At 41.6% G+C, this 23,543-nt stretch overlaps 1 long non-coding RNA gene across 3 annotated transcripts in view; it reads left to right on the top strand.

The window, feature by feature from the left end:
• Window positions 1-23,543, top strand: part of LOC122202806 — a 146,323-nt gene that overhangs the window by 11,817 nt on the left and 110,963 nt on the right. For 2 of the 3 annotated variants that reach the window (XR_006194889.1, XR_006194888.1), the window contains exons 2-3: window positions 4,960-5,031; window positions 19,505-19,622. This is a non-coding gene — a long non-coding RNA (uncharacterized LOC122202806). Of the gene's footprint in view, window positions 1-4,959; window positions 5,032-19,504; window positions 19,623-22,653; window positions 22,790-23,543 lie in introns of those variants that run through there. The other variant, XR_006194890.1, reaches the window with a different exon arrangement.

Below are 23,543 nucleotides of genomic sequence, written 5' to 3'. Positions count from 1 at the left end.
AATTTAAAGGGTCAGTCACTTGATTCATACTTCCCTTTTCTTTAAAAAATATTTAAAAGTACAGTTGAATTAAATTTTTTTAATGTTTGTTTATTTTAGAGAGAGAGAGAGAGACAGCACGAGTGGGGGAGGGGCAGAGAGCGAGAGGGAGACACAGAATCTGAAGCAGGCTCCAGGCTCCAAGCTGTCACTACAGAGCCCAACATGGGGCTCGAACTCAGAAACCACAAGATCATGACCTGAGCTGAAGTCGGACACCTAACCTACTGAGCCACCCAGGCACCCCGAATTAAATTTTCTAAAGCCAAATTTTCTGAATTTTTGGTTTGACAAATGTTTACACTTGCAGTAGGCAGTTATATGTCATTTACAAATACTGATTTTAAAGGAAAGTTCCAAAGTGTTGGAAAGCTATCAATACTTGTTCTATACATTGTGAATAAAAAAGTGGGAATTATTTCAGGCAAAAGAAAAATGGGTCCATGATAAACACAGTACTGTAGTGGGCTTTATATGTAGTGGGCTTTTATATGCCAAAATAAACACAGTATTGTAGTGAGCTTTCTAGGTTATTTAAAACTTAACATAATTTGCCTCTTAGTATTTGTCTATAATAATGAGTTTTCTTCAGCTACTTGCTCTGTACATACATACCACTGAGCGCAGGAAGTAGGAATTAAATATATATTCTAATTGGTTCATAAACTGTAATACAGCTTCACTCTTAATTCCACTTTCATTTAGACAAAGCAGTCATTTGATTTCAAATAACTCTGCATGGGAAAACTCCTTAGATACAATTTACCACGGGGGACAATGACAAAACACCTTATATAAATTTTTGTGTAGAAAGATCAAATTATAGTTTAAGGCACTCACAAAATATTTAAAATATGATTGTGTATTTTAAGGGAATTTTTTGGGTTATTTTGGAACCATACCACAAGAGAAGTTGTTGTTGTTGTTTTTGTTTGTTTGTTTTATTTAAATTTTAGTTAGCTAGTATACAGCGCAGTGTTGGCTTCAGGAGTAGAATTCAGTGATTCATCACTTACATATGACACCCAATGCTCATCCCAGCAAGTGCCTTTCCACAAGAGAGGTTTTAAAGGCAATTCGTTTTTTGAGGGAATAAGTAAAAATAGCTAGGTTTAAAAAAATTCCATAAATACAGGTCAGCTCTTTATTAGTAGATTATTTTGATAAGGTTCATTTGTAAGTTAATAGTTTGCAAGTTAGTGCACAAGTTTAGAGATAGCAAAGTTGAAGGAAATTGCTAAATTTACCACATTAGAACTAAAAAATAGTAAAAAAAAAAAAAAAAGACATTCTTAACCACTAGAGTACTTACTTCCTAATTCATGAACTCCTTATTCTATGTAATAATGCTCCATAAATATTTTCAAATTTATGTCAAGAAGGTTGTTAAGTTAAAAAGTCTAAAAAATATCTACACAGTGGTGATATTTGTGTGAAAAACTGGTAAGACAAAACCATATATATATATTTATGTGCATAAATCTAGGTGTGGCAGATAAACATGTCAACACATTTCTCTCTATTTGTCTTTCTCTCACTTGAACCTTAAGGGCACTCTCAGTCCACAGGGATGCAGAAATTTAAAGAAACTGCTGACTTAAGTCTAAGATGGGAAGATTTTTGCTTTCTGCTCCCAAATGTCAAGAGACCATGTTTCTGCTCACAAGACTAGGAAAACGGGTCCAGAGAGAAAAGAGCTAGAAGACTAGAGTTTACATTGGAGAGGAGGAAGCCTCTTGATAGGACCACGGAGTAAGGTAGGAGGGGCCTTGGGCAGCACATCTGCTGGCTTAGACAACAGCTCCCTGCCATCCATCCCCTGGGGACATTCGTAAGCCCCCTAGCCCAGGGTTAGCGAATTGTGTACGACGTGTGAGGATGACCAGCTTGGAAGTGTCCAGACTCAGTTAGGAATTTTCCAAATATTCTAGGGAGGTGATGAAAAAATGCTTGGTGGGGGGCACCTTGGTGGCTCAGTCGGTTAACTGTCTGACTCTTGATTTGGGCTCAGGTCATGATCTCACGTGGTTTGTGGGTTAGAGCCCCATGTCCGGCCCTGCCCGGACAGTGCGGTGCCTGCTTGGGATTCTCTGTCCTTCTCTCTTTGCCCCTCTCCCACTCGCTGTCTTTCTCTCTCAAAATAAACAAACATTTAAGAAATGCTTGGGAAAGACCTAAAGGAAATACATGAAAGGGATAATCTTTGTGTCTAGGGCCACTTGTAGAATTGGGGTGGATGGAGCCAAGGAGAATTTTTGCTTCCTCTCTGGATTGAAAGTTGTAGAGCAAGAAAGTGTTCGTTTAATATTTCACATACTTCAAATAATTTTAAATCATTGATTTGATTAAAAAGAAAAAGCAACAGGGGCGCCTGGGTGGCTCGGTCAGTTGTGCGTCCAACTTCGGCTCAGGTCATGATCTCACGGCTCATGAGTTTGAGCCCCGGGTCGGGCTCTGTGCTGACTGCTGGGAGCCTGGAGCCTGCTTCAGATTCTGTGTCTCCCGTTCTCTCTGCCCCTCCCCTGCTCATACTCTATCTCTCTCTCTCTCTCAAAATAAATAAATGTTAAATAAAGTAAAAAAAAAAAAAACAAAACACCCGACAAATTCTAATAAAATATTTAAAATTTTTGGGGTGCCCGAGTGTCTCAGTTGATTAGCGTCCAATTCTTGGTTTCAGCTCGGGTCATGATCTCGCGATTCATCAGATCGAGCCCCACATCGGGCTCTGTGCAGACAGTGCGGAGCCTGCTTGGGATTCTCTCTCTTTCTATCTCTCTGCCCATCCTCTCTCTCTCCCTCTCTCTCTCTCAAAAATAAATAAACTTAAAAATATACTTGAAAATTTTTTCTTGATAGGTGATGATTTTTAAAAAGAGGAAGTTTAAAAAGTGTTATGGGTTGAATGTCTATATCCCCCCACCAAATTCGTATGTTGAAATCCTAACCCCCACCGTGATTTTACACAGAAGTGGAGCCTTGGGGGGGGGATGATGAGGTCATGAGAGTGGGGCCCCCACGAGTGGTATTGGTGCCCCTATAAAGACCCCACAGAGCTCTTTCATCCCTGTAACCAGTGAGCGTATTGCAGGAGGAGAGCAGTGCGTGAACCAGGACGTGGGGCTCTCCCCTGACACCGGATGTCCCAGCTCCTTGGTCTGGGACTGTGAGAAATAAACTTCTGTTGTTTCTACACCACCAGTTAGTGGTGGTTTGTTACGGTAGCTTGAACAGAGTAGAACAGGAAGCCAATGAAGATTTTACCAGAGACTCTGAATGGGTCTTCACAGTATTGCCAAGAGGTTTGTAAGTGTTAGTTACACCCAACTTCATGTCAAAGTACGTTCTTACACGGCAATATCTCTAATTATTTATTATAGAGGCATGTCAGATGTGATTTAGGTTGATTTGAGAGAAATGGAAAAAGAGCCAAAGCGAGAAGAAAAAGGGGAAGTACAAAGGGACGAAAAAAGATATGTGTATATAGCATCTGCTATTTATTGGCATTTTAGAGCATTTCCTCTAGGCCAGCTCCTAATTTTAGCACTTTACATAAACTGTATAATTAATTCTTCAAAACAACTTCAAGAGATAGGTGTTAATATTACTCCATTTTACAAATGTGGGTATTGAGAGACAAAAACACAGGCAACTTGCCCAAGGCCACAGAGCTGGGGAGGGTGAGGAGGTGAACCTTGAAAGTCTAGCTCTAGAAGTGGACTCCCAGCCACCACATCAGATTCCATTCAGCGTATGTAATAAAAATTAGCATGGAGGACATTCACTGAAGTCAGATATGGAAAGACAGAATTAATACAAGAAAAGGTTACAGGAGGGAATCGCTTCTGGATCAACCCATTTTTTAATTACCACTAGGTGGCAGTGGTGGCTCAGGGCGTCTTAATTATTTTCGGGAGCAAGAGGGTTAAACAATAGGCCTTGGGGTGATTGTGGAATGAGAAAACATACAACCTCAGTCATCAGTATGAGATGATTATAGATCAAATGTGACCCTTCACGGGACCTTTCTGACTCTGGCTTAAGACAAGCCGTGGAATATTATTAATTAACATCTTCATCAGTTCTTTCTATAAACCTCACAATTTGCCAATTTGTCACTACAATTAGTAAAAATCATTGTCTTAATAAAGACATAATCCTGTGCCAAGTATCATGTATATATAAGTTAATAAAGGGACTCCATCTTTTTTCTCCAGGGTCATTATCACAAAGATGACAGTACAACTCAAGGCTAAAGTAAAATGGCAGTTATTAGAAATATGCATGGTGTTGGGCTACAATCAACTGATATTTAGCTAGGAAATCTAGGATTTACTGAGTCTAATCACTCTGACTCCATGAAGTTCCTGAGAAGGAGATACTCACAAGAGGCAAACAGATGATAAACTAATTCCCGCCCCTTTGTTAGGGTTGACTCCTACTAACTGCCCCCATTTGGAACTTGCTAGAAGACTGGACATTCACAGATGATCTGCACTCAAGCACCAAGTGGACCTTCTGCCTTCTTTTAGGGCCCTCTTGTTACTGCCAAGTGGTTTGCAAAATGGAATAAATGAGTTTGTCTATAAGTCTAAATTATTCTTCCTGGGCTAGCTGAGAGCTCAGGATGGCAGGTCTGCACTAAGGGGCTGGATTCTGGGTCACTTTCCCTGTGGAAGCAGGAGAAGAGCAGAAAGTGTAGGGGCAAAGTCCAAGAGAGAGAGCCACACCAACCATGGGGACTCTTGGCAGTGAGCGGTCAAAGATTAGCAGACGTGGTCTAACGAACTGTTCTGGAAGCCTGTCCCATCAACTCCACACTGAGGGGGGCAGTCAATAGTAGGTGGGGAGAGAATTGAGAATCACGCCCTTCTCCACCATACAAACAAATAAAAACAATGTGCACTTTCTCTTTTCCAGGGCCGTGCTACTCGCTGAGAGCCATCAGCTGTCAGCAGCTAGCGAGCACTTGAAAATGTGACTGAGAAACCGGTAAGACTAAGAATTTGATTTGATTTTAATTCATTTCAACTTCAACACTGAAACAATATAAAGTATTTTTCTGTTAAACACAGCTTTGTAGTTTTGGTAAGACTCATTGCACATTAACCATGGGACTGCATAAGATACGGCTGCATCCTAATGGGGGTGTTGATAGCACATCTTTCCTGGTGCTACGAACACATGGGCCGTCCGTTGAATCAGTGTCGATTGACTCAGTTGCGATGATTTTCGGAATGTATTTATGTGAGCTTTTTATTTAGGCAGTGCGAGTTACAGTAATACCTATGTAAATTGTAACTGGTAATTAGATTAAAATATTTTAATCAAACTGCACTTAATTTATTTTTAGCGCTTTTCAAATTTAAAATAAAGGCATATATCTGATGCAAAGTCCGTTGGAAAGGAAGAACTAGCATTTTGATGGGAACGGTAAACAAACAAACAAACTTGAATATATGTGCAGATGTAACAATATGAGGCAATTACATTTTGTTGGGCAAATCCAAAAAACCAATGTTCGGAGATGTTTTTAGCAAATGTATAGTAAGTCTGATAATTAAATGTCTAAAAAACACATTTTAAATGATTTTTAATAGGAGCTGAGCTTGTAACCTTGACAAGTTATAAAATGGATACTTGCACACAAAAAATCATGTTTAGATGGTAAAAGTCATTATTTCTGTTACGGCAATTTTGTTAGATAGTTATAAGAAAAAGGTTAAAAAATATATTTTATAAAAAAGATCTTCAATGAAACCGTCAAACAATTACCAATAAAACACAAATTCTTAAAAATATTAAAGATCAATTGGTTGAAAATCTGAGACATGGAAATATTTTCTTTAGGTTTAGATGAGTCATGCAATATGAGATATTACTCACAATACCTTAGTTACAGTTTGTTTCAAAAGGCCTTCCAAGTTCACACACACACACACACACACACACACACACACACACACACACACACAAACTATTAGCAACTCATGGCCTAGAAAATTAAGCTGTGTTGTACATAGTTTGGATTCTTACTTCTGTCAAGAAGAATTTTAAATAGGTTTCAAAAAATCAATTTCTGTCTTAATAGATTCTAGTTACATTAGGTCAAAAATTTAAATACATTGGAATTTTTAAAGCAGGAGACTGATGTTTTCCTTATAGCTTCATTCGACTGTAAGGTGCACATTGGAGATGTTTGCACTCTGTGTTCTGAGGGTCTTAAAAGTGTCATGAATGCAATTGTTGAAGTCACTCAAATTTAAACTTAAAGACCATCGATATACTTATATTCGAAGATCATGAACTATTTTATGGAACTATTGAAAGCAAAGACGATGGATTCATTAAATCTTGTGTTCTTTGCTACTGCTCATTACGTGAGTCATGGGGGAATTTTACAAAGATTTCTCGTATTGTTACCTCCATATAAAGATATTTTGAAACAAAAAGAAATAAAGATGAAAAACAGCAGTGGAACTTATGTTTTCTCACTTATATCACACTGCAGAAAAATAGGCAAAATTTAAAGTTCTAAGAAAAGGAAGTGTTTGCAACCTAGCTAGGCAGGTACAAGAATTTATGTCAAAACTGAACCTGTTCATAGTATAAATCAATAATAATTACTTTACACCGTTTTAATCTGGATCAGTATACAGGAGAGTTTTCGTTGTAATTGCCAACATTATGTAAATTGTCTGCAAGAAGTAGGAGAAAAATTTGAGGAACACTCTTGATATTGATAAAGTTTTAGAATTGCTTTTCAACCTATGAAATTCTTTGAATTTGATGTTGATAATATTGAGCTGACACAAGAGTTAACAACTTTACTTAATGTGGTAGATGTAGTTAGAAACTGATCTACTTTTGCTTCAAAGACAGAGCGGTTATTCTAAGGAACGATGAATCAGTCTTGTCAATGTGGATGTGAATATTAACAGAAATGATTTTTTGCTACTTGCCTCAGTTATTGGAAAACATTTAAGGATGTTTGGAAATTAGGTATGTGAATCTGTTCTTTCGACTGTAAATTTTATGAAATCTAAGTACAGATCATACGTTCCCAGTAAAAATTTAGCTCCCGTGGAATACGTGCTGTAGCCTGTAAGTTTAATTTGCATACCAGGATTTCAAACACTTAGTACCAGGAAAAGAATGTAAAGTAGCTCATTCATACTTTAAAATATTAGTTATTTGTTGAAGTGATAATATATTTTAGGCATTGGGTTAAAGTATAATACTAAAATTAATCTCTCCTGTTTCTTTTTTCTTCTTTTGTAGTTACTATAAAATCTTAAATTGCCCCCATGGCTCTCATTATCCTTGTATTGAGCCGCGCTGGCCTGGGCCGTGCTCAGAATTTTGGGGGAGCTGGGCTGAGCCCTGAAAAATTTTGTAGCCATATTTTGACCTAACATCCTTACAATGTTTGATTCCACAGTACAGTCTCAGAATGAAAGACATCATGATAGCAGAGGGCTTTCCTGGTTTCTCATACCTCTTAGGCATAAAGTCCTGACAGACACCTGGGTGTGTAGTATCCCCATTATTTCCATACCCAGCAGCAATCCCTCAAATCTGGGACTGCCCTTCCGCATTCCCCCCTCCACCACCCCAGTGCTGCGCTGTGTCCTTTGACTTTCTAAACAGAGCCTAGCCCCTGCGTCCCCCTTCACCAGCGGTCTTATCTTTTTTCCAGCCACGTCTCCCGAAAAGCTACTACTGCCTTCTTTTCCTTCCTCTTCCCCACGGCACACACATCTGCTGATGCTAATTGGCTTCCTTTAGGGTCTCTTAGAAGGAATCAGACATTCTAATCAACAGGGAGGTTATCATTTCGTCCATCTGGTTCCAAAAACTTTAAGGAGTTACTATCTACTTAATGAGAGACATGTCTCCTCACCTTCATGTAAACTTACAAAGAGGAAAGAAAACCCAGTGGGTTCACTCTTCCCGTGCCTCCAATTTATGGCTCAGAAAAAAAAAAAAAATCAGAATTATTATGGAACATGAGTCAAAAAACTAAAGCAAATGGACATATTTATCAGGCAAGGACTGATTTAGAAAGTGTTTTTGAAGATTAGCATGCACAGAGGGACAAAGTCTAATGTTAAAAACATGCTCTGCAAAACTGAAATGTTATGTTATATCAAATTAAGTCTGAAATTGTTTTAATTGGTGTATACATGTGGAAACAATAGAAATCCATCAAGTAGAAAATATACCTATTCAGTTCTGAATGCTCTCAGGAATTTCATGAATTATTTTATATTAGAATTCTAAGCAAGAGAATAATACATATATTTCTCTTCTAGCGAAAATATTTTTGCAAAGGTTTTCATGTAAATATTCATATTATGCTATTTAGGGTAATTGCCCCATTTTCTGATTTTTTTTTTTTTAGGTCAGAATATATACAGTTCTAAGATTACTGTACTTTAAAGATAACATATTTTGCCTCTTGTCTAGGCTGATCACTTAATGCCAAAGAAGATACGCATCTCTCTGAATATTACCTCTCGGTTTTCTTCAAATCGAGATAATAATACCTTATCTCCTGGGGTTGTTGGGGGGATTAATGTGATGGCGTGCGTGGCTAGCACAGAGATAAGCAAATACTGTTATCTGTTCTCATCTCACACCTGATCACTGATGGCATATTCACACCCCCGATCATTGTCAAATAGCAGCATTTATCAGGACCTGGCCTTTCAAACAGTGGAGTCACATCATAATCCCATTTAACTGAGGCAGCTTAAACTCTGCATCCTGTGGAAAAGGGCGGAGAAGTAACAGTTTTCTTGACCCGTGACGTGACCATCACTGACTAGGATTACACAGTTTAAAGATCTTTTTCATACAACATACCTTATTTCTGGAGTAAGACCGGTTATTGGGCTAACCCAAAGATAGTATTTTTTGACATTTGTACAGAGTGTAATGTATTTGTGGGTAACTTAAGGAATGTTCAAAGATAACTTTTATAAATGTAGAATTTACCTCAAGTGCTAATTTCAGAACCTGATTCTGACATTACATGGGACTCTACTAGATTGGGCAATTTCTCTTCATTATTGTGAGTCTTTTACCTTAGAATCATTAAGTCTCTTCCTGTCTCACACAGACATGAGAGGGAAGCCTGGAAGGGTTTTGTAAATGCTTTTAGTGCCCTGTACCTTTGTGTGGGTTCAAAAAGCATTGGTAGTTACTGAGAATTTGTGTGGGTTTTTTAAAAATCTTTATTTATTTTGAGGTGGGAGGGAGGGGGAGAGAGAGAGAGAGAGAGAGAGGGAGGGAGAGAGAGAGAGAGGGGGGCCCAAGCAGCCTCCACACTGTCAGCGTAGATCCCAATTTGGGGTCTTGATCTCATGAACCATGAGATCACGACCTGAGCCAAAACCAAAAGTCAGACACTCAACTGACTGAGCCATCCAGGTGCCCCTGAGAGTTTTTGAACAAGAAATGTAACTGAAATGATATTTTTTAAAGACATTAAGCTGCTTTTTAAAATATTTTCCCCAAATTTTGTTGCCTTATAACTCTCAAAGCAAGAATCGATTGCTTGTATTGTTTCAATGGGTACAATAGAGAATGAAGTCATGCTCAATTTCGAGTTTCAAATTCAAGGTTTTTTGTTTGTTTTGTTTTCGTTTTGGTTCAGAGCAAAACAGTATCTACGAAGTCAAGATTTTGTGAGGGGAAAAAACAGGTTCTTAAATCCTAAAACTTCCTTCTTGTATCAAGAATGGAACTTGAAATCAAGGCAGAGAACTTTGTTCTCCAATTCTATGAAAAAAGTATATGTTAAAGCACATTTCTTTTCAGGTAGAGATGGGAGTAGAAAGCTCTTCCACCTCTGAGATTAGGAAATGAGAGGCTGTAAAAACCAAGCGACCTAGGTGAGTGAGGATGAGCCCAGGGGCCCTTGGGGGGAGAGTTGGGAAAAAGGAAAGGCAGCAGGATAGAAACTCTCATTGGGATTCCAGATCAAGTGAGGGGAACCAAGTTTCTGCTCTGCTTCCCTTTGCATCATGCAACATGACATCAGCGTGTTGGGTCGGTACAGGCAGAGGTAGGGTCTAGATGTGTAGACTTGGGGCAGCGAGCACCCGACCTGCAGCCCCTACGTGACATGGAAAAGGCCCCCATGTCCCAGAATGACTGTGTGAAGGAAGAAGGTGGCTGAGAATTGAAAGGAAGCAGAACTAAATGAAATTATGCTTAACTGCCAAAAAGTCACCATGGCTCAGGGTGAGAAAACCTGTGCAAAGTCAGAGATCCCCAAGAAAAGGCCACCAACTGTCAGAGAATCTACACAGCCAGAAAGACTCTAAGTGTGGAGCCTAACTAGCACACAGAGTCTGTTGAGCTCCCTGGGCGCAGTCACGCTGTCTACCTTGACAGTCCAGACCTCAGCACCATGATGCATAGACACGCCAGCAAGTGTGTGGGGAAAGGAGAGACCCGTGGATGCCAAGACCCATCGGTTATTCCTCGGGCAGAGTTGGCAGGGCTAGCAGAGCGTGACACGTGGATCCAAGTTCCCTTTCCGTGTCCTCACGAGATTGCAGGTCCTTAGATAGGTTAAGGATTTAAGAGACTGAATTAACCCAAGAGTCTTTATAACCTAACAAGAGACAAAGTTACCATTCATCATCAGATTTCATCATCAAATCTTAGGGTTTTTGATCATAAATAAAATGTGTTTTATTTTTAATCAGAGAAATAGAGGATCGAAGGCAAAATGAGGCCCATCGTAGAACATAATAAATTACTCTTTTTGCGCATCTAAACTGTAGTGTGCCAATTTTAAACTTGCTCTAGGAGTACCTGAGTACTGTTTAATCCTCCTCTTTCCTGCCTTATGCAAACCCAACATGGTCTGCGTATGTATAATGTAATCTTTACACCATCTCTGCTGGCAGTAAAGATTAGAATGTTAGAAATTCAACGGATGCAGTCAGATATCAAAATGTTACTTCGAATATAGAATGAGACATTGGACATCTTTACGTGTGAATCAGATAAGAGTAGAAAAGAAAAGCTATTTGTTGAGAAGAACTGTCATTACTGGATGCTGGTGTATTGACCTGGTTATTTTAACTGCCGTCCTACAGTATGAATGAGGCAAACCCCATAGCTTGTTACAAGGGCAACTTAGCAGTTAGACACGCCCCTGCCCCCGCAAAACAATGCCCCCACTTGAGAAGGTAATTGACAGCCCCACACGCTGTGATCGTTTATGACCTGGGGGGAGTCTCCTGCAAGTTAGTTTTAGTTATTTGAGGACACATTTCTCCTGATCCACAGCATCTTTCTCTTTTCCTCCTCCATTCACATTAGACCGAACCTCAAAATGAACGTTCAATAAATCATTTCATATTCTTGTCTTACAATCTCGTCTACTTTTTAAAAAATCTCCACTCATTTGCTGTTCAGTCGTGCCTTTTATTTTAAGAAGCTAGGGAGGCAAATGGTTTTTAATTGCCTTCCAAATATTTACATCCTATACATCCTGTGATTCAGCAATTACACTTATCAGTTTTCCACCCCCTGCTAACGTAACCACAACATTGTCACGAGGAAATCATGGGGGAAAATGCTGTAGCACACTCATTCAGCTTTGGATGTAGTAGAGGAAGAAATGCCATCCCTCCGTAACTTGCACTGCAAAATTATTTTCCACCCTTAGGGGCAAATGGTCTCTTCCCACCACTGATGGGCCACCACTGTGGCAGGATTGAACGGTTCCCTCGGAAATGCCAAAAAGATTGTTCTCTTACAATGCTGTGTCCAGTAAATACTTGAGTTGTGCCTGTAATTGCCCTAAAATGCACTTCCTGCTGTGTTTGCTTATGTCCGAGAGCAGTTTAGAAGGTCAGCCTGAGAGCTTTAATAGCCTGGATTACTTGTTATTTGGTAATGGAGTAGCCAGGATAAGAGGCGATAGTTAATATTTGCACCTCATTTATTGAAGAAATGCTTCTGGAACTCTTTTCACAGGATGATGATGTCATTCATTCTGATTCAGGTGTATCTTTAGGGTATTAAGTTATTGGTGTTGTTTTCAGGAAATACACAGCAAGCACAGAATTTCTTGCTCACAAATAGACCTTTCTAGTAATCTGAGTGGAGGGTAAATCTATGTACGTTCCGTGCCTCCGAGGTTTCCTGGCCTTTTCCCTGGACTCTTGCTCCTGGGATGGACTAGATTTGGAATCTGAAAATAGCAACACCAGTGCAGGCTGCCTGAGGAGTGTCATGTGGTTCTGCCTGAGGACCTGATGAACCCTTGCCTGAGGCCCCGGGCCATTCTGAAAATCACGAGGAAGAGGCACAGCAGTGTTGGGTTTGCTTGGGACAACAGTGACCTCCAGTGCTAATACACTTCACAGGGACAGCCCGGAATGGCGACATCGCATCATTTCTTGGTAAATGAACAGACGTGATGACAAGGGAAATGTGGTTAGGAAGAGTGTCCTCGCGAGTCGCTGCTAACAACAGGGGCAAGTGGCAGTCCAGGTTAGAGAGAACATTCCTTCGTGGCACCGCCCAGCAGGAAGCACCTGCTTTCCCAGCCTCACTTCCGAGAAACAATGGCAGGACGCCAGGCTGCCTGCACTCTCTCGGCTTATCTCCTGGGACGTGTAAATGGAGATGGTGGTGCCGACCCCACAGCCGACATTGATGCCTCAGGCTGGGCCTTGATGGTTCTGGAGGTCCCTCTTCCCCGGGTGTAGGAGACAGTTTGAGACACCACTAAAGATACAGAAAAGACCAAGCGGCTTGTAACTAGGATTATTTAAGATTGCATTCATTGCAGGCCGTCTTCTCTCCAGAGAAAGATTCACTGCTTGATGCTCTTTTGGTCCCAGCCAACAAGCATTGAGAAAGCCATGTGCCATCTACCTTGTTCTTCACACCGTGTGACAGCATCATCATTGCCCTGTGTTGGAGAAGAACTACTTTCTGATGCTACATTATGAAGCTTTGTTGACTTTAATTTAGCAATAACTACTCCCTCAAAAACTATCCCCAGATCCATCCAGAATGTGTTAGGTGCCGGTTACAAGTAGGCACCGTGGGAGTCCCTGCTCAGACATTATCTTCAATGTTTGCATCATCCACATGACGTAGGTTTTGTCTCCATTTTATGGATGAGGAAAACGAAGCTGATGGAGGGCTCAAAAATTTGCCAACAGTGGGAATCGCAGGATTTGAACCCAGACTCTCTGGCACTACCATGCCCTTTCTGTACAAATGGAATGCAGAATCCTCAGCCACACGGGTCACATTTCGAGGACTCGTAAAGGCCATATAGGGGGGCCTCCCTCTTGGGAAGAGTCTGTGGAGGTTAATTTTGTAGGTCAACTTGACTAGGCATTAAGGTCTCCAGACAGTTGATTAAATACTGTTTCTCTCTGTGTGTGTAAGGGTGTTCTGGGAAGAGATTAGCATTTGAGGAGGTAGAGTGTCCCCAGCATAGATGGGCGCCACCCAATTGGTTTGGGGCCTAAAAGCGATAAAAAGGCCGAAGAAGGTTGAATCTGCTCTCTGCTTGACTGTTGAGCTAGGACATGGGTCTTCTCTTGTCCTCAGAGCTGGTTCTCAGGTCTTTGCACTTAGACTGGACCTATACCCCAGCTCTCCTGGATCTCTACCTTGCAGGTTGAGGATCAGGGAACTTCTCAGTCTCCACAATTACATGAACCAATACCTTAAGACAAATCTATTTGTGTGTGTGTGTGTGTGTGTGTGTGTGTGTATGTGTATTCTCTTTGTATATGTATATTCTCTGTGTGTGTGTGTATATATATATATATTCTCTTTATATATACATATTCTCTTTATACACACAGAGAGAGAGAGAGAGAGAGAGAGGGAGAGAATATATATATTCTATTGGTTCTTTTTCTCTAGAGAACCCTGAGTACTAGTTACAGTTTTTATTTAATACTTTTATATCCATAAGACACACAAACTACATGTAAACCTAAGTAAGTTTTAATTTCCTAATCTCCTTTAAATGACTGTAGTTTTACCATCTTTGCTGTGGGGCTGGGCATAGTTTTAGAGACATGTCAGGTCCTTCCTTTATATTTGTCTTAAATGGAAAGATGAACACAAAATTGCCCTGCCCCCGAGTTTTGTTCCCTTTCACTTCCTTTGAAATGCTGTAAGAGGACTGCTGGAATTACATTTTCTAGGAAAGCAGACGCACATGGCGACTTCCCCTGGATTCTACACAAATGGGGTTCTGTGGAAGGTCGGGACCAAGTCTTTCGGATCTTTGGTCACCCCAAATACCTAGTACAACCTAGTACAACGATCTAGACATAATGAAGGCCCAAAAGAAACTGAATTTGAAGATATATGGAGTTTTCTTCTGTGCCTTTTAGCTAGTAGGAAAGTTCTTTTATTTCCCAACGGCAGAGAGAAGTGTCTTTGCCCTTTATGTCCAGTCCCCTTTTTCTCAGATGAGCAAGGCCTTGCGCTCTGAAGAATCAAGCAATCCCTGTCGTCTCAGAAAGAGAAATTCAGATAGGAGAACACTTACCCTTCACTGTAATGAATGGATCTTGGAAGATTCAAGCACCCAGTAGAGAAAAAGGGACCGTGGATGAGAGCTGATACAATTGAATACACTTCTAAACACATAATTTCAGCACAGCACACAGCGAGTGACCTGATGTACCAGAGCCCATCTTTTCAGTCTTGGTGGCCTTTTGTGACACAAATCATAGGACATGCAGTTTGGAGCGAGAAAATAAAATTTCTGCTGAACTGTATGTCCTGTGAGAACAGGGGCCACGGCCGTCTTGTTGGCTCCCGGGTTGATAGATCTCAGTACCAAGACTGGCATACGATGCATGCTTGGTAAAATTCATAGAGGCGAATGAATAAGCGAGCAGGTAAATGTTGTGTAGGGACTTTAACCTGGAAGAGCTGGAAAGGTCCAAAGTGGAATCCAGAATGGGAAACGTCCGCCAGCTCTTCCTGACCACGTGAGTGTTGCACCGTCGGCCACAGCAGCCTCCAGCCGCACATGGCTACGCACATTTCATTAATAAAACGCAAGTGACGGGGACACTCAGTTTCTCGGTCTCACTAGCCACATTTCAGACCTGCAGGGACAGAGCAGTCTGGTGGTGAGCATAGGTACGGCGCAAATACGGAACATCTCCGTTAATGTTCAGAGTCCATTGGGCAGTGCTTCCCTAGGCTCAGAGGTTTAAGGAAAGAAAAGCCAAGGATGTCCTTGTGGGTTTTTTTCATTATAGGATCCATCACAGCTCACAGGTAAGAAGGTGTGCAGGGCCCAGGGCTTTACGAGAGTTCTAGAATGTGATATACATCTGGCTGGGGAACATGACATGCTGCGTTTCACAACAGCAAAATGGCAAACAAAACGTGGGGAAGGAAACGCTGTAAGGTGGGCCGTGGTCTTCAACACATCCCCTGTTCCGTCCTGTCTCTGCTTGTCAGCATTAGGCCCCGGGGACACTGACCTCGTCCTTCTGGGACTCCTAGGACTGGAAACAAATTTTTACATTAAAAAAAAAGGAAAAGGAAAGAAATTTTTTCTGTTATTGCAAAAGTTCACTGACACAAATGTAAAAAATGAAAATAAATAAAGGTGTAAAAATGAAAATCTGTTACCTCTTAGGTTTTACAATATCTTCTTTGTCCTTTTTCTGTGCACTTGTATGTGATAAATGCAACACATTAAGAACCATTTCCATGAGGTTGTTCCTTTAAAATTTTTTTTAATGTTTCTGTATTTTTTTTTAATTTTTTTAACGTTTATTTATTTTTGAGACAGAGAGAGACAGAGCATGAACAGGGGAGGGTCACAGAGAGAGGGAGACACAGAATCTGAAACAGGCTCCAGGCTCTGAGCTGTCAGCACAGAGCCCGACGCGGGGCTTGAACCCATGGACCGTGAGATCATGACCTGAGCCGAAGTCGGACGCTTAACCGACCGAGCCACCCAGGCGCCCCAATGTTTCTGTATTTTTGAGAAGGAGGGAGACAGAGTGCAAGTGGGGGAGGGGCAGCAAGAGAGAGGGAGACACAGAATCCGAAGCAGGCTCCAGGCTCTGAGCTGTCAGCACAGAGCCCAACCTGGGGCTTGAACCCAGAGACTGCAAGATCATGACCTGAGCCAAAGTCGGACGCTTAACCGACGGAGCCACCTAGGCACCCCTCCATGACATTGCTCTTAAACATTCCTCTGCAACATCTTATTAATGAGGGCGTTTTATTACATTTTGTGGATGTATTATAGATTACTTAACTGTCTCTTGTCATTGGATATTTAATTTTTGATGTCATGATTTTTTTCTGCATGAACACTCATATGATAAACGTCATTGCACAAAATGTATATATCCTTACAATTGTTATGAGAGCTAGGGATTCTGGATCAAATTGTAAGCAAAAATTTAAGTCTTTTTGACAAACATTGCCAAATCTACCTTCTGTATTCAAATTTATACTTGTGTCTGCCCACTGAATTTTTAGTAGAAGAATGCTCTTCTCGCAAAACTGTACATACAGGAGTTGAACTTGACTGTTACTCTTGGGGCTCAACTTGTGGAGCGTGATAAAGGTAGATTTTGTAATGGAACCAACATGAGTCTGCTCCTTGGTAAGACACAGATACAACAGGTGTGGATGTCACACCAAGTAAAATTTATATGCAACAAGTAAGGAGATCACGGGGAATGACTTCCAAAGCCCTGGCTCTCTGGGGAGGGAATGGGTTCCTTTGTTTGGGGTTAGGAGGGATATTTAGTAGGGGAGCCTCGTCATCATCTGTAGACGCAGACATAGGGTCGTGCATATGTCCTAGGGAAACTTGCCTGCACACACGTTGCGTGTTATGTAATGAGACTTGTGCTCCTCCCTGGGCGGAGGTTTTAGTATTGCAATGAGGTAGAGATAGTTGTCAGTCTTTCTGGAGGTTACGCCGTGGTCCATTGGCTCAGGTGTGAGTAAGGGATTGAGCTCAAACTGGTCAGCATGGTCTGGGCTGGTTGGAGGTCTTGTCAGGACAGTCACTTGAGGGAAGGTTTCGCTTTTCATTTGCCTGAGTTAAGAGATAAGCTGGAGAGAGGAGCTCAAGGGAAAATGTGAGATAAAGGTTGGTGAGTACAAGCAGGTGGGCAGTCAAGGTCAGGTATTGAAGTCTGGCAGGTGACAATTTGAGTGGTTGAGATCTTACCATGATAGCTAGTGAATAAATCATTATGCCCCAGGAATCTATCATGGTGAAGACTTCATGAAGCTGTAAAATGTTGATAAGAAAGTTTAGAGGAAAAGTGGTCACCTTTTGCATTGTTGTCGTTTTTGTTAGTTTCAGTAGATAGTCAAGGTCAAGTTGTGCATAGCAGGGATGAAGACCTCACACTGGAACATATTTAGGATTTGATGTTGTGTGTTGGAGCAGGTGAGAGGCAGGGTGTTTCTTGCTGTCAACAACTGGGAAACTCCACTCCATCGTTGCCCCAGAATGGAGGCAGGGTGTGCTTTTTGTCCAAAATGACATGTTCAGTTACCATCTTTGAGTGTGTGCCGACTCTGGCATACTTGGATTCCTGGGCCAAAGTGGCGTCTGTGGAGGAAATACAATCTTACTTCCTTTTCTCCTTCAGGCCCTTATCACTTGATTTACATCTCCAATTAACTTCGTACATTTACTTCATGTTTTACTGGTAGGATGACACACTTTTGTCATCCCCAGGGTGGAATTATTGAAGCCGTGTATACTGGGTTCTTGGCCTGCCCTTAACTCCGTGTCCATACCTTTCCCAAAGACAGTGACTGATACAAGGATTCAGCGTTGCCTTTTTCCTAAGTCCCCCTTCCAGTAGTGCTTCTCACTGGTCTTTTCGAGAACACCTTTTTAACATGTATGGAAGAGAAGCTACTTTGAATAGCAAAATGAGTACATGCATAGACTCCGGAGCATTTTTCTGGCGTCATGTCTTTGCTGTGCTCCTGGCTGGTTGTGTGACTTGGGATGCGTTACTTGTTTGGCCCCTCTGTCCTTATCTGTAAACTTGGGACACAAATAGTACCTGCCTGACAAGATTATTAGGGCCCTCTACATGAATATCTGGGAAGTGCTCACAACGGTGCCTGGCCCTCAGTGAGTGTCGGCCGTTGGTCCTTCAGTCTTTCCTCTCACCTGCCAGTACTTTCGGGGCGTTTGTGTCTTTTCCTGCCCACCGATTCATATTTTATTGTTTTTGTTCTTTTGTAAGAGATTTCAGATGACCCTTTTAAATCTTATTTCCCCCGCTTATAATGGATCTGACATTTAGGGTTCCCTTGTGAGGATGGTCCTTCATTGAGACTGAATAATAACATGCCATAATGTTAATAATTGCTAACACTATTTGAGCACTTAATTACGAACCACAAATGATACTTAGGACTGCACCTGAAGTCTCCTTTAAGCCTCACAAAAGTCCTGTAAAGTAAATACACCTGTTACTCTCATGTTAAATAAGAGGTTTGAAAGATGAAGCCCCTTTCCCAGGCTCTACAAGTAACGACAGAGCCAGCCCAGGAGCTGGGTCTGTCTGAAGCTTTTTGAAACCACCCTCCTCCCGCTTTTCACCCTGTTTCATGCTCCCGGTAGATCTGAAACTCAGTTTAGCATTTAATTAGTCATCTTCCATCAAGACGCTGCTGCCATTGATGATGACACTGTCGCTAGCAAAGCAACGGTAAACACAGCCGCTCTTGACCGAGCACCTGCTATCGCCAGGTGGCTGCTGCCCCTTACACCCATCAGACTAGACGCACCAGGAGGCCCTCAGACTGAGTGGGCTCTAACCACGGTAGCCCCTGGGCAGACCCCACTCCAAGCCTGTAAATGCTTTAGGCTACAACAGAGAAATACTAAGGACAACCAATCACTAAAAGACAACTAAGCTTTAAGCCCTAGCCAAACAGTTTTCTTTCTTTGCTTCTGCACTTTCTCCCTGTACACCTTTTCCCTACACATCTAGCCCCTGTGGGTCGTGCTTCAATCAACTCTTAAAATTTTCATATGCCCAAGTTTATCTTCTAATAGGTGTGGAAATCATTTTCCAGGCCTGAGATGGGGCCGCTGTCACCCCAAGTGGCGCGTCAGCAAACCGAAAGAAAACTTAGATGATTTTTGAGTCCCTGTAGAGACCCCACGTTTAGCCAGTAAGTCTATGGTGTAACCAGTCAGTCCCCAAATTCCAGGCCACTTCTGGATCTTCTCACCCCAACACGGTTGGGTATGTGGCCCTGGCCAACCAGATATTCTCTATTGTCTCTTTCGTGCCTTTATCTTATAAAGGCTTCTTGTTTTAGCCTCCTGTTGGTGTTCTCTAGAGCCTTGAGAATGGAGACTGCTCACTTCCTGCAGTCTTAAATAAAGTTTGTTTGCATCAACTAAAGTGTCTTCTTTATTCCTTTTTAGCAGTTTTTGGCGATGAAGAAGGAGATCTGATGCTGACTGCTAACAGACTATGGGACAAGGAGACGAACCTGCTAAAACCCTCAAGCTCACTGTTCCCCATTATTGCTAGAGGCCAAGGGTAAGTCACTCTCAGATTTGAGCTCCGCTCCCTTGTGTGCAGCTCTCTGATCCAAACTAACTTTATTTAAAACATCCATGTATATGTGCGTAACTATGACTGTAACTATAATTATAACTATAACTATATATATATATATATATATATATATAGAGAGAGAGAGAGAGAGAGAGAGAGAGAGAGAGAGAAAGCTATATATTGTCCCCAGAAAGGTTCTGGGACCCCTTTATGGGGTTTGTTAAAGTTTCCAGAAAGTTTCTAGAGACCCCAGAAAGGTTCTGAGGTGTGTTAAGATTCCCAGAAAATTCTGGGGTCCTGGAAAGGGTCCTGGGTAGTTAATATCGGGTCCACGGCAGATAGAAGTGGTTAAAACACTAAAAACAGGGAGGTCCAATCCTGTAATGGGGGGGGACTCGACTCGCCCAGTTTCAACTTGGGGACACGGAGAAATAATTAAGACAAGAAATTGGACTGTTTAGACCCTCAAATCAAAATCTAAATCTAATGAGGCATGAATCAGACTATTAAAAGCCATCAGGGAGTCCACTGCTGTAGAGAAATCTTCTCATGAAACAATCATAGGTCTGTCGCTCATGGGAATCTAAGAAGCCCAAGCTACAGAATTTCTGGGTGCACGTAGAGCTGTTAGATGCCTGCTACCTAACTCTCAGAGTCCTGTGCTAGGGCACATTGGTCACAGAACAGGTTAGATTGATTTTAGGTCACCTGCCAACCTCAAGAAGATGCCTGTGCAGTGAGGTGCACCATAAAAGACCTCCCAGCCTGAGGTGGGGTCCAGGGAAAATGGGCAGGAGCCAGCAAAAGGTGAGAGTTCTTGCCAGAGTCTGCTCTCTCTCACATCTCTGTGGTTCCCTGACAAGAGAGGAAGTTGACGCTTCACATTATCCCTTCCTTTCCAAATCCAGACTCCTGTTAAGTTGGTTTTGGGATACCCATAGGTTGTTGATCCTTTTCTCCCAGAGACAGTGAATTCCTTCTTACTTACTCATTTTGTGCTCTGAGAGCTTGGCGTGGCTTTCTGCCTGCCTGGGACATGCAGGTTATCCGTTTTTACACATGCAGGCAGCTCAGCCATCAGATGGGGGAACCCCAAAATATGACCGGACAGATATACATTGCACTCCATTTGTGGCTAAAGTTCTACTGATGCTACCTCTCAGAGGATTGTCTAAGTCTTTCCTTTTTTCCCTCTTTCTTTCTTATGTTTATTTATTTTAGAGAGAGAGAGAGTGTGTGTGTGTGTGTGTGCATGAGCAGGGGAGGGGCAGAGAGAGAGAGAGAGAGATGGAGAGAGAGAGAGACAGACAGAGAGAGAGAATGAATCCCAAGCAGGCTCCCTGCTCAGTGCAGAACCCACCCTGGGGCTCAATCCCACGAGCCATGAGTTCATGACCTGAGCTGAAATCAAGAGTCGGATGCTTAACGGACTGAACAGTATACTTAGGCGCCCCTTTCTTTCTTTGGCTGTGTTTGGGGTGGCTCTGGATATTGGGAGGATGATATCTTTTGTACCCTCTTTGAGGATGCCTTTTTCATCCATAGGGTTGTTCAGTACTTGCAGGAATGTTTACTCTTTGTCCTGGCTAAAATCTGACAAGACAGTTGAAAGGACTTTTTAAGTAGCTCTAGAATCAGAAGTTGAACAATTTTGAAGCTGATCTGTTCAGAACCTGTCTGGAACTTTTTTTAAAAGGCCTTCTCCCCTAAGCTAAAATGAAACTATGTACCCAGAGGCAAAGAGAAACATTCCAGAGACAAACAGCTTTCAATCTAGACACAGGAAGCTTAGGTTTCCATCTTAGTTGAGGATCTTCTCCATGATATGAGGAAGCAATCTGAAGATAATATAGTTGGATAGGTGGGTCAGCTCCTGATTTCATGCATGTTGCAACTGAAATATTTGAGGAATTAAAAACAGCTGAATAGGTAAAAAAGATATAGGATATATATACTCAGCCTTAAAAGGTGAAATCCTGCCATTTGCAATGATGTGGATGGAGCTAGAGAGTATTATGTGAAGTGAAATAAGTCAGACAAAGAAGGACAGATTCTGTATGATTTACTCATATGTAGAATTTAAGAAAGAAAACAGACGAACAAAGAAAAGAGAGACAAAAAAACCAGACTTAAATATAGAGAACAAATTGGTGGTTGGCGTAGGGGAGGTGGGTGGGGGCATGGGTGAACTAGATAAAAGGGATTAAGAGTACACTTACCACGAGGAGCAGTGAGAAATGTATAGAACTGTTGAATTATACTGTAACGAGTGTTCTGTGACACTGCATGTTAATTATATTTCAATAACGCAAACAAACCACTGTCCTACAAAGTAGGCCAGAATTTCTTACATAGATCTGTCTTCGGGCCGTGCCATGTTACCTCACGTGGGGTTCCTCATTTCCATAGCATTTTGAAAAAATAAATTTTCCTATTGAACGTGCCTTATGTACGTATGTTTATATGTCTGGATTTGGAGGGATCCAGAAGACAATGTTCTTGAATGAAGCAGTATATCAGTAGAATGATAAGTCTTGCTAACAAGGGTTATGTGATTGTGCCTTTTCCACTTAAGAGTGTAAAAATCAAAAAGACAAAACATCCAGTGCAGGAGGTCTGCCTTTGTTCTTCCAGTGGGGGCTGGGGAGGTGAAGGACTACAGATCCAGATCTAGTTTATTGTTTTCTTCAAGCATTAATATTCATCCTTTACTGCCAGGAATGCTTGTGAAGCTCTGTCACTTGAATTTAAAAAGGCTTTTGAGGAGGGCTCCACACTGTCTGCTCTGAACCGGGACCTCGCTATTCTTATTTGTAAACTGTCAGCATGAGGCAGGAACTAACCATCAGGAAGATTGGCTTTCACAAAAATATAAAGTGATTAGAAAACTCCAAACATCTATAAGCCTAACTTCTTTCATGCCTTATAGTTTTCTTTTTCTTGTGCTTTATGAAAAGAGCAGAACATCCACTGGGGATTTTCATTCATTGTTTTGTTGACTCTTAATTCACAGATGATTTATGCCATGGCTGCATTTGCAGAATCGGTTCATGAATATAGACTCTAAGAGAGCCAAATAACATTACACAAAGTTTTTCTTTCTCCGCTCTTAAAACTTTCCATGATATTCAAAGTGAGTGCCTTCTGGATTTTTTCCCCCCCTATTTCAATACACCAGAGAGCCAGAAGATGGAATCAATGTTCTATTAAGCAAGGATTGAATAAAGGCTCTATCTTACGAATTATTGGTTGTCTCTATTTCATGTGTGTGGTCTCCTCAGTATTTACAAATGCAAGATAACTTTCCCAGTCACACATGCCGCTCTCCCAAAAGTGCTCATTTGGAGACACTGAGCCCTCAGAGTGGGGAAAAAAAAAAAACACCAAGCAGTGAGTTTTAGAAATGAAAAACGTGGCAGCTCAATCTCAGTAATTACAGGGTACCACTGAAACTTGGGTCCACCAAGGCTTACCTGATTTTTTTAAGGCTTATCTTGACTTACGTCAAATTTCTATCAGGCCAGAAGTGTGTTGTTTGTAGGGAAACACACGTTTCGGGAAGAGCCTTTAAACTGGCTCTGTGCCCCCTGCTCACACCTTTCTCTGTCACAGAGAAAGAGCTCACAAAGAGAGCCCAGAAAGATGGGCATGTACCATTCTTTCCCTATTGGAATCACATACCAACAGCCCCCGGCAAATGACCAACATTTAATGGGATTTCAGTCTGCCATTAGAATTGCAGTTTCCCAGAATAAAAGGTGCACAGTTGCCTGTGGTCCATGATGCCTTTACGATCTTCCCATCATCTTCCGTGTCCTTCGCCACCATAGTATGGTGCAGATTCTTCTTGCAGGTCACCGTCCATTGTCCTAAATTTCCTGGCTTCCTGGTATATTTACCAGC

Source organism: Panthera leo, chromosome D2 (assembly GCF_018350215.1).
Source record: "Panthera leo isolate Ple1 chromosome D2, P.leo_Ple1_pat1.1, whole genome shotgun sequence".
Classification (NCBI taxonomy): Eukaryota; Metazoa; Chordata; class Mammalia; order Carnivora; family Felidae; genus Panthera; species Panthera leo.
Note: the sequence above shows the minus strand (reverse complement) of the source record. Positions and strands in the feature narration are given on the sequence as shown.